This window comes from Micropterus dolomieu, linkage group LG04 (genome assembly GCF_021292245.1).
Source record: "Micropterus dolomieu isolate WLL.071019.BEF.003 ecotype Adirondacks linkage group LG04, ASM2129224v1, whole genome shotgun sequence".
In the NCBI taxonomy this organism is placed as follows: domain Eukaryota; kingdom Metazoa; phylum Chordata; class Actinopteri; order Centrarchiformes; family Centrarchidae; genus Micropterus; species Micropterus dolomieu.
Genome location: NC_060153.1, coordinates 31,612,571 through 31,627,476, shown reverse-complemented (window position 1 = coordinate 31,627,476; position 14,906 = coordinate 31,612,571). Strand labels below are relative to the sequence as shown.

General features: G+C 41.1%; 1 protein-coding gene across 8 annotated transcripts in view; it reads right to left on the bottom strand.

Annotated features, from left to right (window-relative positions):
- The window catches only part of tenm3 (teneurin transmembrane protein 3), an 818,277-nt gene that overhangs the window by 374,960 nt on the left and 428,411 nt on the right, over positions 1–14,906 (bottom strand). For 7 of the 8 annotated variants that reach the window (XM_046046662.1, XM_046046670.1, XM_046046663.1 and 4 more), the window contains exon 4: positions 11,952–12,041. The exons of the other annotated variant lie outside the window; for it this stretch is intronic. The gene's annotated coding sequence lies outside the window, so the exon portion shown is untranslated. The remainder of the gene's footprint in view (positions 1–11,951; positions 12,042–14,906) is intronic. 8 annotated transcript variants of the gene reach the window in all.

Here is a 14,906-nt window from a genome sequence, read left to right as displayed (position 1 = left end):
GCTCTATCTTTATGAATGATATAATCATTGTGGAACTGGGAGAGAGACAGACAGAGAGAGATTTGTGTGAGGGAGTGCGTATTTATTTGGGTGTGTTTCCGAGACTGAAGTTTGTGTGCATTCGTCTATAACACAACAAGTAAAGCTGTGCATCTGTGCGTGTGCAATTGTGTGTGCATCTTGCTCTCTCTCTGGGTCTAGCGTCCCCTCTCTCAGCGTGAGGTCTCGACGCTGCGCCCACTCCCTATCCATAATCCTTTTCTCCCCAGGTGCTTCACTCTCCCACAACTTGCCCCCACGCTGAGATGAAGTTATCACACTACGCACACTACCCTTGCTTGTCCACCCCTGTGTGTGTGTATGTGTGTGTGTGTGTGTATTTTCCCAAAACCTCACCCATTATTACTTACTCTCCTCTTTTTGTGCAAAGGTTCTGCAGTCGGACACGGCTGTTTACCGCGTAATAAGGCAAAGCTACAAACACCATTCTATTCACGGAAAATAATAGGAAATCTGAATGTTCTGTGTTAAAGTGTTTATCCTGTGCTCAGTAAATTTCATGCAAATCTTCATTTACAGGTTTGGTCTGATTTGGCCAAAGTTAGGTCAAAGGATCCTCATGATGTTTAGGATTAAACCTCTGCGGGCCATGATTATCCATAATAGGATCAATTGTAATCTAGCAGTATCTACGATTTGGACAGACAAGCAGAAAGATCAACTGACCACTGGATGATCAGACCATTGTACTGCCCATCGTTGTAGTTATTAGGCCCTGTCGCTACATGACAATTGAACTTAATATAGATTTGATAAACAGAAAAAATCAAAGGTAATATATACAGACAAAGAAAGGTGGAATGGACACAAATTCTCCACGAGTTCAGATCTTCTTGTCAGCAATAAAGAAAGTAAGCAAGTCAGACGGAAAACAACTGAGAGGAAATAAACATATCTAAGGAAAAAGATAAGAATAGAATTTCTGAGAGGAACTCTGTGGAGATTTGCTGTGAATGCCAAATGTCACCTCTGCATCCCAAAGGTTTGGTTTGTCCTAGTTTGGTTTGAGATGCAAAATATAGCACTTAAAAGCTGCATCAGGCTCATTGTTATGTGAAAAAACTCCCTTCTTCTAAGACTGAAACACAAAGTAGAGCTCCAACAGTGAAGAGCAGCCCATCCCGACTAATTGAGATGCCACAGATGAATTATTTTTCCCCTCAAACTCTGGTGTTGGTTGCAATTTCAAGACAAGTCATGACTTCAAATAAAACCCCAAAAGTTTCTCCTAAACAGCAGTGAGTGCGTGCTCCATCCAAAGAAAGTTAGACTCACCACCATCAGATCATATTGGCTCTCTTGGCCCTTTGGTCCTCTTTGGTATAAATCATCACAGACATACTAGGGATGTAGTGCTTATTCTGACCTAAACTTATAGGATTGCTGGGTTGTGATGGACAGTGGCATTAACCTGCAATAGCACACATTAAGATGCCACCAGTGTATGGGCTTACATATAAAACAATCAGTGTTGATGTTTTCACACTGTATGTCACTGTGTGTGTTTCCCTTTAGTTAGCTGCAGTGGTGGAAGTACTCAATATTCATACTTACGTAAGTAAAAGTACAGATACCACATGTAAATGTTACTCAAGTAAAAGTGAGTCCTCCAGTATAAACCTACTCAAGTAAAAGTAAGAAAGTACCTGGTTTTAAAAATACTTCAGTAATGAAAAGTAAAAGTACAACACATCAAAATCTATTGATCTTACAAAACACAATCTATCTTTTTAAATTCACTCAAGACAGGTTTGAATACAGCATTATAAGTTATAGTGAATCACAATAAGGAAAACTGATTCGCAAGAGGACGAGTACGATAAGTCTGCGTTATTGCTTTGCTGTTGTGGTAGTATCCCCTTCAGACCGTCTGACAGACACGGAACCCCATTTGGGACTTTGGGGATGTTAAGATGAGACAAGGAGGCAGAAACCAAAACTAACTGAAACACTTCTCAATTCACAATCTCACTAAAATTCCACAGGTTAACTTCAGCACCTCTCATAAAGTGCAGCTCACAGTCCCAAAAAGAGCAAAGTTCTCTTCAGTTTTCAGATGTTTACATTGCAAAACTCTACCAGCTACGTTACCATTCGGTCACAGACTGGCTGCGACTCACAGTGCAAAAAACAGAGCTGCTGCACACCTGACACCAGGCCCACCATTGGGAATTATGGACAGGGGGACAACATTTTTTAAACCGGGCCCCTCATCGAGACCCACTCCAACACCAACTCCACACACCCACTCGTAGTTCTAATACAAACACGGGCAATTTCAAAGAAGCTCTTGGCAATTAGTTTTATAGTGACAGAGATGGAGTCCCTAACGACCTTTTCCAAATTAAATGTTGTAGACTCATCTAGGCCATCCTCGCATATATACTGAATACTCAATATGATTACAAAGCACAAAAGGTCAAAAAAGGTTTTATTTTTAATCTTTCAAATTAGACTGTGACAGGTATGTTCCTCCTATAACTTTAAACAAGACAAGGAGAGAAGAAATGCCCTTCAATGCTTGAGTGATAGGAGAAAGGTAAATTCAAACATTAAAGAAATTGAAGAAACAAATGAACATACTTCATCGATCAAATTCAGTCTCGAGAGCAAGATTAATCAAAGTATTGGTCAAATTATGTGCAAAACTGAAATACTTTATAGAGTATATGGCTGAGTCTGCTGAAATGATAAGATTAAGACAAACAGTGGCTTACCACATGTATAGCTTATTGTATTGTAACCATATTTGCAGCTGTATCCTCTGACCTGTGCTGCTGACTAGTGTTTACTGTAGGTCAATTTTCTTATTAATAAAGATTAATAAATTAATATTTGAATACACATTAAATGTATATTTAAATATTTTCTCATGTAATATCATCTCTGGTTCTTCATCACACATGTGATTTAGGCTAGTCATCCCTCCTCTTTTGTCTTTGCCTTTGTTTGGGAAAGTAACCTCTTTAAATATGAATGTGGCACCTTTTCTCTCCTCAATGATAAATTAATTAATTTGAATTCAGTTAGAAACTCCTGGACTGTAATAGCTCCTGTGTTTCAGCAGTTTTTCTGCCCATTTTCAAACATTCTGCACATTCAGATTCTCTCCCACATATTTGTGTTCTCTGACATGTCCAGGAAAAAAGTCATAATATTACGAGAATAACATCATCATTTAATGAGAATCCATAATATTTTTTAAAAGTCTATCAGCCCTACAATCTGCTGTGCATGAGCCTGCTTGGTTACTCTGCTAATTTGGCCCCATCAGACCGTCTGCAGATGCAGAACCGTTTGGGACTGTACTACTGGATGAGATGAGGAGGTAGATACTGTAAATGAAACTTACTGAAAACACTTCTGATCAGACAGAAATCTGACCACAAATCCACATAAATGTTCACTTCAGCACCTCTGATAGAGTGCAGCTCACAGTCCCAAACAGAGGAGGTTTGTACCTCAGATTTTAGATGATTTTTCAAAAGTCTTTCAGTTATTTACCGCCGTTGTCGCATCAGCTGGGTGAAGCTAACTGACCCCGACTCGTTATTATCAGTTATACATTTTTTTTTCACTGAGTGAGAGAATTGATGTGAGAGCGTGTGAAAATTGTCAGTTGCGTGAGTCTCACGCTCAAAGCCCGAGAGTTGGCAGCTCTGGTGTTACATTACTTAAAGGTTAAGCAAGCTAAGCTTTACTAGTCTACCTAACTGTTAGATCCTCACCTTCACCTGTCATACATACGCTACATGGTGCTTCTGAACACTGTTGTTAATGCAATGAGAGGGAATGGCCAGAAATTTGGCCATTGCATCTCCATCATTTTATATTCTGTGTGTTTTGACGTTTTGTAGTGTTCACTTAAAGTGACTCGCTTTACATTTGCAGATCCTGCACATCTGAATGACCAAATGTTTTGACCGAACCATTTGCACAATAGCGGGGGGTGGGTTATCAGATGACAAGTATGAAATATGTTTTAATGATAATAATACATTTATTTATCATGGAAATACATGTAAAAAATTTTGTTATTCATATGAGACAGTAAGTAAAGTGTTGTATAGTATAGTGTGTTTGATCCCATTTAAGGGTCAACCATAGACCTTTGCATGGGCCCCCCTGTGCCTTGGGATGGGGCCATCTGTACCCTTTGACCCCCCCGACGGCTGTCCTGCCTGACACCGCAATGCTCTCACTACAATCCCCACTCTGTAAGAAGTCTGAATAGAAACCTCTTCTAGAAAAACGCAGTGCTGGTTTGAACAGACCTCTGCACACTGAGGCCAGGAATCCACTCACTTCGGCTATGGCATGTTACGGCCGCACCATGGTTTTGATGCGTCCATGGCATCAGTGTCCACTGGAAGCGTCTCAGAAGCGTTTCAGCGGCGGAGCGTGCAGCCTGCCCCATATTATTATTTCAGAATCGACCTGATTTTGCTGACATGTTTACATTTTGTTGATTTGGTAATCAGTGCCTTTGGTGCTTCTACTATGATTAAGTAGGCTACGTAGTTAAATGATTTTCTTTTGTGTCCATTTTAACCGCATTTATTGTTGTTTTACGATCGGGAGTCTCCACAGGGTGTTTTACTTAATTAAAATTAATCGAATCGTTCTGTGCTGCTTGATGCAGCTTGTTGCAAAAATGGTGGACTCACAAGTATTGACTATAATGGCCTTGATTAGCTCCGGCAACCGCGGCGCAGTAGCCTGAGTCAGTGTATTTTAGGGTTAACTCAGACCTCATGAAGTCTGATCAGACTGGGGGCCAATCTGCTGGGTCATTTGGTGAAGCAGCAACTGTTCCATAAGGGTCTGAGCTGCTTGTACCTGATGCTGGCTATAGATCTCTGGCTGTACTCGTACTGGCTGAGGCTGGATGTGGATCAGCTGTGCTTATACTGGCTGACTGGCTGGAGTCTGTTCCAGAACTGGCTGATGATTCATCATCTACTCTACTGACAAACTTCAGCATAGCCACTGTAAATCATAGATCTTTTCTATATTTTAATGTCATCAGCTGCATCAGGCCCATTCAAACTGGCTCCTCCAGGTTTCCTTCAATACATTTTCAAATATAAATGACTTGGCTGAATATGAGATGCTTATTATTTACTGAGATGTGATCCATATCGTCCTGTCTGTCCCACTAATCAACATTTTAATAGTTAATCTGAATCCACTGCTTGCCATCTTGCATTAGTCCAGAGACATCACTGTCACTGTCTTGTCTTCACTGTCCCACAGATGTTTCTTGCTCGAGTTTAGTTTCTTGAACGCACATAAGAACGCATTTCCACACGCAGTGTGCTCATTTTTCCGAGCTACAGTTTATAAATACGTAATAAAGAGTTCTATTTCACTCAACATTGTTCAGTCACAGTCTGGCAAGCAACCAAGACACGACAGACAAGAGCTGCGCTGCTCAGCTGTTTAGCAGCACATACAGACTGAGCGATTCACTGCAGCAGCACATTAGGCTAAGTTTGATTTACAGTCAGGTCCATAAATATTTGGACACTGACACCAGTTTTATTCATTTGGTAATTTGTCTGTTAAGGGTTTAGGAATTACAAATCTTTAATATGAAGCCCCCTCTTTTTCAAGGGACCAAAAGTAATTTGACACAATCTTCAAAAGCTGTTTCAGGTGTGGGCTATTCCTTCATTATTTCCTCATCAATTAAGCAGGTGAAAGGTCTGGAGTTGATTCCTGGTGTAGCATTGGCATTTGGAAGCTGTTGCTGTGAACCCACAGCATGCGGTCAAAGGGAGCTCTCACTGCAAATGAAACAGACCATCCTTAGGCTGCAAAAAAACAAACAAAAAAACCCCCCATCCATCCGAGAGCTAGCAGTGTGGCTAAATCAACTGGTACATTCTTAGGCAAAAAGAATGCACTGTTGAGATCGTCAACACCAATAGGCCTGGATGTCCATGGAGGACAGCAGTGGTGGATGATCGTAGGATCCTTTCCATGGTAAAGAAAAACCCCTTCACAATATCCAGCAAACTGAAGAACAATCTCCACGAGGTAGTCATATCCATATCTAAGTCTACCATAAAGAGAAGACTTGACGAGAGCAGATACAGCGGCTAAACCACAAGGTGCAAACTATTCAAGCCTCAAGAATAGAAAGGCCTGATTAGCTGTTGCCAGAAAACATCTAAAAAATGAAGAAGGCTTGGAACAGCTCATGATCCAAAGCATACCATATCATCTGTAAAACATGGTGGAGGCAGTGTGATAGCATGGGCATGCATGGCTTCCAATGGCACTGGGTCACTAGTGTTTATTGATGATGTGACAGATACAAAAGCAGCCGGATAGATTCTGAAGCATATAAAAATATACTGTCTGCTCAGATTCAGCCAAATTCAGCTAAGTTGATTGAACGACGCTTCACTTTACAGATGGACAATGACTCAAAACATACTACGAAAGCAACCCAAGAGTTTATTAAAGCAAAAAAGTGGAATATTCTGCAATAGCCAAGTCAGTCACCTGATCTCAACCTGATCAAGCATGCGTTTCATTTGCAGAAGACAAAACTTAGGGCAGAAAGACCCTCGAACATACAACTAAAAACAGCTGTTGTAAAGGCCTGGCAAAGCATCACAAAGGACGAAACCCAGCATTTGGTCATTTCCATGGGTTCCAGACTTCAAGCAGTCATTGCCTGCAAAGGATTCTCAACAAAGTATAAAAAATTAACATTTTATTTGTGATTATGTTAATTTGTCCAATTACATTTGAGCCCCTAAAATAAGGGAACTCTGTATAAAAATGGTTGCAATTCCTAAACATTTCATTTAATATTTTTGTTCAACCCCTTGAATTAAAACTGAAAGTCTGCTCTTCAATTACATCTCAGTTGTTTAATTTTAAATCCATTGTGGTTGCGTACAGAGCCCACACTCTCATTGAGTTTTTCTCTTCTCGTTGTAAAAATTTGCATTCACCTTTGACAGGAAAGTGAGGTGGGGTCATCCAGCTCTGCGCTGGACTGTCTCTGTGTATGCCGGTGTTGCATCAGCTGGCTGAAGTTGATTTGCGTTGAGTCTGCTTTATCAGTATCAGTATCATTTGTTTTTTAATGCCGCACCACTCAAGTGCGCTGCATAGGCTACTTATACCAATGTAACGAGGTCTCGTGCAGAATATAACAGAGTTAAAAGTCGATATTTGGCCTCCAAATGCAGTGAAGTGAAAGTAAAACGTTGCAACAACTAAAAATACTCATGTAAAGTACAGATACCAAAAAAAAACTTAAGTACAGTAAAGTATTTGTACTTTTTTATACGTTACTGTCCACCACTGGTTAGCTGCACATGTTAAAGCGTGAGGTAGCAAACCACCTTCACACTGTACTATGTGTACTATTTGACATTAGCATGGCTGAATATCTGCTTGGTTAGTTAACTGTAGCAGTTTGGATAGTCTATAATTTATCAGTAAATGCCATTATCTATTTTTTAGATTGACTAATGATAGGTCTGCTTCATTTGATACCAATAACTTTGTGAGTGCAGGTTGTACTTCCCACTAACATACAGTACACACAATTGATACATACAGTACATACAGTTTATCTACACTGTCAGAGCATTAAAATAATAAATACAACAACTCTGCTGCTATTTTACAGCTGCATTGATGTATTTTATTATGAAGATTGAGGTGAGCTGCCCAAAATTCTATCCAAAGCCTCCTGCAACAGTATAAAACAAAAATAAGTCAACATTGGCTATATTGGTAATCTCGCATTGGCTTTAAAAAGCTGTTACATGTGTAACCCACGTTATTAACTAGGCCGTACTCTGTCTCCTTCTGATTATGAAGTCCTTTGAGCGCCTTGTGTTGTCCCACCTAAAATCCATCACTGACCTACTCTTGGGCCCCCTGCAGTTTGCCTACAGAGCCAACAGGTCTGTAGATGACACAGTAAACATGGCCCTTCACGTCATCCTCCAGCACCTGGACTTCCCAGGAACCTACGCCAGGATCCTGTTTGTGGATTTCAAGTCTGCTTTTAACACCATCATCCCAGCCCTGCTGCAGGACAAGCTCTCCCTGCTGAGGGTGCCTGACTCCACCTGCAGGTGGATCACTGACTTCCTGACGGACAGGAAGCAGCACGTGAAGCTGGGAAAACATCACTCTGACTCCAGGACCCTCAGCACTGGTTCCCCTCAGGGATGCGTTCTTTCCCCTCTGCTCTTCTCCCTGTACACCAACAGCTGCACCTCCAGTCACCAGTCCGTCAAGCTCCTGAAGTTTGCGGATGACACCACCCTCATTGGGCTCATCTCAGGTGGGGATGAGTCCGCCTACAGGTGGGAGATCGACCATCTGGTTACCTGGTGCAGCCAGAACAGTCTGGAGCTCAGTGCTCTGAAGACAGTGGAGATCGTCGTAGAGCCCAGTAAGAGCCCAGCCCCACCCTCCCCTATCATCCTGGGTGACATCGCAGTCGCTACTGTGGACTCCTTCCGCTTCCTGGGCACCATCACCATCATCTCTATTACCAAGATGGCCCAGCAGAGGATGTACTTCCTGCAGCAGCTGAAGAAGTTCAGCTTGCCAAAGACAATGATGGTGCACTTCTACACCGCCATCCACACCTCCTCCATCACCATCTGGTACGCTGCGGCCACTGCCAGGGCAGGCTGCAGCATATTATTCGCTCTGCAGAGAAGTTGATTGGTTGTCACCTTCCGTCTCTTCAGGACCTGTACACCCCCAGGACACTGAGGTGTACAGGAAGGATTGTGGCTGACCCCTCCAAACCCGGACACAAACTGTTTCAGAGTCTCCCCTCTGGCAGAAGGTTGCGGTCTATTAGGACCAAAACCTCGCGCCACAAGAGCAGTTTCTTTTGGATGGCAGTGGGCTTCCTCAACAAGGCCCGGGCCCCCACTGTCACTGACTCTCATGCCCCCCTCCCCAAACACACACACACACACACACACACACACACACCACTCATACTTCAGCATTGTATTATAGTATTATTGTATTTTTAATACGATCTCCTTACTTTTTATAGATTTTTATTTCTATATATGTTCATGTGTACTGTGAGCACCAATTTATACCAAGGCAAATTCCTCGTATGTGAAAATGTACCTGGCAATAAACCCGATTCTGATTCTGATTCTGGGTTTGGTGCTTTTTGGGCAAGACAGGAAAGGAAACATGTAGAGAAGAAAGAAACCCAGGTCAGAATAGAGGGCACATAGAGAGTTCTTCAACTGAGAGTTTCTGATATAACAAAGTCTTCGGAGGTTTGGATAACAGGTGCCACAGAGCTGCTGTTGGCCTAGTTTGTCTTGAGATGCAGCTGTATGCTCTGTCATAGACATTGCAAATAAGCACCGCAGGGGGTTCTGACACACACATACACCCAGTGAAATATATATATACATTCCCCTAAAACAGGTGCTGTGAACACCTATGATAGACCTGTGTGCAACACACGTACGACAGACCTGTGTGCACACAAGCCTGTCCAGGATACACAAGGAAATATAATTGTGGAGTCAAACACGGGCATATTTATAAGCATGTACACAAACACACACGCAAGCATACACAAAGTATGCACAGCGTGATGCCGTACCCAGAGTGAATAGAGAAAAATAGGACAGCGTGGATCCACAACACCCATGGTTGCTGGTGGGGATGACTGTCAAAATCTTCTATTCTCTCTCTTACTGTCTGTCTCAATTCTTATCCTTTTATCACACACCTTTTAGAAACTGATCTTTCTACACAAATAAACCTAGTTGATAGTTTGGAATACATAAAAAAACATGTGTTTACATATTTATATACAATAAATGTTTTCATTTCTTTCCTTGTGTAAGTTAAAAGTTACATAGGCTTGCTGTATCTTGCATTTTTTTTAATATAATTTTTTTTTGTGATAACATTTTGTCAAGAACTTTGAAAGAAACCAGCATGTATTGTTATTTTATATATATAATATATAAGTACAAGTACATATACACAAATGTTGGCATGCTGTTTGTGATTGTTTGAACAGGATAATCTCAGTCAAGGAGAACTCTGGTAAGTGAATCCTAAATGAATAGCTGTTATGTGTTATTACTGTGGTTTGTATTATTATGTCTATGTGTAAGATGTAGAATTTATTTATATGTATGTATGTATGTATTGACGCCCCCAACCCCCATGCCCAATCCTAAAAAGTCCACCGTAGGGGTTGGGGTCATCACTCCTCAATCCTCGGGAATTGTTTAAAAAGTTCAGCAGCCAAACTCACAATTTTAGCATGCGTAGATGAACAGCCAAGTCAATAACTGTGGTCAGTAATGAAGAAGTGTGATCAGCCTTGTCAACCTCCACATCATAGCCTAAATTGAGAGTACAAACCTAACCTGATATCTAGTGTTGTAGTACAAAGTACTTTGTACTTTTTTTAACTGAGCAAAATTATTCACCTATTTTCTTGTTATTCTTATTTTACAACCAAGAATAATTCATTCTAATGTTTTGTGTTTTCTGCTATGTATTTCATTATGGGTGGATTTTACTGATTTTTAAAATTGCAAATATAGTTGATTTTCAAAGTAAATGCATTTGTTTTTAATTACTGACTCAGCCACATAACCCAATTTAATTCACTTAAGTAGCTGAGCATTCCAACATCACAACTACACACTTGCATTCACTATAACCATGTCATCTCGAATTGGCCAATGATTTTATCAACTATAGGGAGCCCTAAAATCCCTCACCCTCACGTGCGGTCTGTTCCACTGTTCCCTGCTCTGCCATGTTAACCAGCATGCTCCCGCCTCTTTAGCATAACTGTCAGTCTAGTCAGCTGAAACCAAATGTAGCTCCTATGAAGAGAAAAACCGAACCATTCACCATAATCTGTTTATGGATTTTAAGTAGCACATGTGGCTATGTAAAACCTCGCATTGTGATTGGGTTAGCTACCCAAACAGCCATCACGCTGAATGGCTGAACTACTCTGCAGGCAGCATTTTAATTGGTTACTCGCTTAGTGGTGTTTCCAAGGTCATGTGTTGTAGTACGAGCTGCTAAAAGACAAAACCATGTCGAAATGTTTTAATCCAAAGCAATAGGGCTTTCCCATGGCAACATTGAACAGCCAATGAACATGTTTCTGCGCAATGAGGTTATATTCCTGTCTACTGACATCACTTCCCAGTCTACGCAGAAAGCCGTCGTAGTACCCAATCAAATCCTGACAAGTCTTGCAGACCACAAATCTTCCAACAGCAGCTGCAGCAAACCACATATTTGTTGTGTAACTAATGAACTAACAGAAGTCCCAATAAAAGGCCAAATGTTTTAAGGAATAGTAAGACAATCAAGCAAGATGACAGCAATGCCTTCAGAGTAAAGAGTGAATCATTCAAGATTACACCTACGCCTACAAGTCTTCAAGAAGTAAAGATACAGGTCAAAGCTGCAGATGACTGTAACTGTCACAATTATCCACCTCCGTTTCCTCAAGACATTACTTCTGAGTCATGGCCTTAATTTTGTCATTGATGCTACATGGAGGCTCTTTGTGTGAGTGTGCTGGTATATCTGATATAAGTGTGGCGGGAAGACGCACTGTCTATTTTATTCCTTTTGTTAAACTGTGTAGGAGTTGAGTGTTGCTTGATTTTATCTGTTTAACTGAATTAACAAATAGAATAACCATGATGTTGCCCCTTTGACATTGAACTCTGTCTGTGAACTCTAGAGTCTGCGCTTTTGTTTCAGTTTGACTCCTAATACAATTAATTGAAGACCAAACAATTCCACATAGTTTGAATTTAAAATATTAATATGTATGGGTAAAAACAAGATTCAAAGCTAAAAAAAATTCTTACCAGAATGGTATGACTTTGTCAGCCAGTGTCTTGCGAGATTACTGTTGTCTCATAGGTTGAAAAGAAATATTCTATACCAAACACCAACACCTGGAGGATAAAGAGAAAGGTCGATAGAGAAAGACATTAAATCAGATTTGAGCGAAAGGATCAGAAATGGACGGCATTTATAAAATCAAGGTCTAGAGACATAGTGACAGGCATCATGTTTGTGGTTATTACAAGTCAAGAGAAAGCGAAGCATATTAAAACATGGTGTTTCTTTTCAGTTAGTAAATCACATTCTCTAGGTGCAAAAACCCAACTGAATTGGTCTAAAATAATACAGGCCTTCACCTATCCTGCCAGTGAAATAGCTTAGGAAAATAATTTCTTTGGAAACTGCGGAATGAAGATAGGCAGGAGAGGAAAGAGAAAAGCTTATGAAAGGACGAGTCCGTCAACAAAGCGCAGATGACGTGAAGTCTGAGGCAAGGTAGGCTGAAAGCGGTGTTTCATTCTACTGTCTTCTCCCCGTGTGCTTTGTCATGTGTATTGTGCCTCAGCCTTCATGAGCCATCATGTTTCCAAGCCTTTACAAAATGAACGGTCATGGGAAACACAGTAGGCAGCGTACAGACTCCACAGGGAAACCCAGCTCCACTGGACCCCCCATGGCCAAGCAGTGTCTCTCTGTCTGATTCTGTTCCATGGTAGAGCGTCGTCCCCAGGGCAGCCAGTTCATGTACCTCAAGAAAAATATGTACTGCTAAGGTAGTATGCAGTTTATAATGAGTTGTTCATGACATTGTCCTATGTCTGATCCTCCACAACTCTCAGCTCAGAGTATCTCTGTGTAATACTGCTCCTTACCAGTCACTTATCTTTTCTTATTTAGCCATTTTTTGCACCCAAATTCATCTTGAAGCAGCGTTTTCTTAGGGCCATCAATTCCGTGTCATACATGAAGCACAGTATCCAGTAGAAACTGCCAATATTTTTGTCATACCATTTGGTCGGGATTTCTGTTTCTTTAATGTAAAAACAAGTGCTTTGAGTTACAGTTTTTGGACATATAATGGCAAAGCACTGTTAAATAATTTTATTTCTGTAAGATATTGGCTGAATGAATATGCTTCACCTCGGCTATCAGATAATCCTCAGTATTTGGTACCCTACTAGACTGATTTCCCTGTTCATTTTGTGAAGGAAAAATAAAAAAGGAACATGTATTCAAAAAACAATTCCTTGTTTTATATGAAACATGAATTAATGTGTTCTGTGAGAATAAAGATCAGAAGCTACCCAACTCTTTGGTGTTTTGACAGTTTTACTTAAGTCTGAATGTGAAAACATCAAGTCTTTGCTTTGAACTGGGAAGATGTTCTGATGTTATTACCATATCACAGCATCGCAGTGTCATGTCACATAACATGTTATGTACTTGTCAGTGGTAAAGCCAGATTCATTTCCTCCAGAATAATCTATCCACGTTAGGAGTTAAGCAGTTTGACCCCTTACACAGTCAGCCAGTGTCTCTCTGACAAACGTCATTTGATGCCAGAGCCTTTCTGCAGTCAGCCATTTTGTGTCACAGACATACCCGATTTCAGCAGCTCTTCTCTGGTCTAGTAATATTCCACAGCCTCTGCTCCCTCTGCAGGGGGCACATTGTGTCCTAACCACTGAATGAAGTTTGAGGCATTGACCCCCTATGGCCTTTAAATGTCCCCCTGTCCTACCCTATTCCATGCCATCCTGTCTCCCACTGGGCGGCCATTTTACATCAAATGGAGTAGAAGCAGCTGAAGCCTCCAGCGTCATTTTCATTCACAATATTGCTTATTTCATTCTGCTTGTATATTGCCAAGCTATTCAGAACAAGGCAATTTACATTTGAGTGTCCACCTGTGGACGTTGAATAGGATTAGCATTTAACTGTAAACTGCTGAGCTGCCCTTTGCGAACATATATTAACATTTCAGACATAGGCACCTGTCAGTAAACTCATCTGGAACAGCTCCCTGGTCCTCTTACATGTCCTCATGTACACTCAGAACAATTCAATCATCAACATTTTGCAGTTTCCCTCACTTGCGTCTTTTTCTGGCGTCTTAATCCCGCCCACCGGGGATTCATGGAAACCAAGCGAGGAGAGAAGAAGCGAGGAAATATGTTTTTAGAGACATGAGACATTTTTCCTCCGAAGCGTCACGTGAAGCGACGTCCGTTTCTGATGACGGCGGCAGGTGATCACAGCTGGATCAGCTGTCAGTCGGCTTTAACAGCTGTAGAGTCTTTTGATGGAGTTTGTGTCTGCACACACGTGCACTGTGTTGGTGCTAATAAAGTCTCATCAGTGCAGAGCAGCATGACTGTTACCTGTTTAACCAACACCTGCACATGAATAATTATAGGTTACTGTATGTCCTGCTCACAGGATCATTTCTACTGGCATAATGCCGATATTATCTGTTTTTGAATGGATATTATTGTTATTGAATAACTCAGAATATGATCCTGGTGTCTTGGTGGATTTATTAGGCTAAATGTGTAAATTGTAATGATGTAACTCATATTAAAACTGCCACTCAGTTTTAGGCTTTCTGTTTTTTCCTCTTCTGATATCCTTTAACACTACTGCATACATTTTATTTGCAAGTCACATCACTTGTCACAGAACATTTTTTTTTCAGCTTTCATTCATTCTTTCATCAGCTGGCAGCCGGCAGCTACTCGCGGAGCTGCCGGCTGCTTTTATCAGATGCAGTCGATGAGATGGCTGGATGTGCAGGCTTTATCTTCCTTTGCTCGCTTCATTGGAGACTTTAGTGAAACTTGTCGGACTCCTTAGGCTACGTGTTTACTATGTTTTATTGTCGTCTATGTGGACTAAACACAGGAATGACCAGCCTCCCATGTGACTGAATAGAAATGACGATGACGGGTTTCTTACTGACAGACTCTCTGAATCTC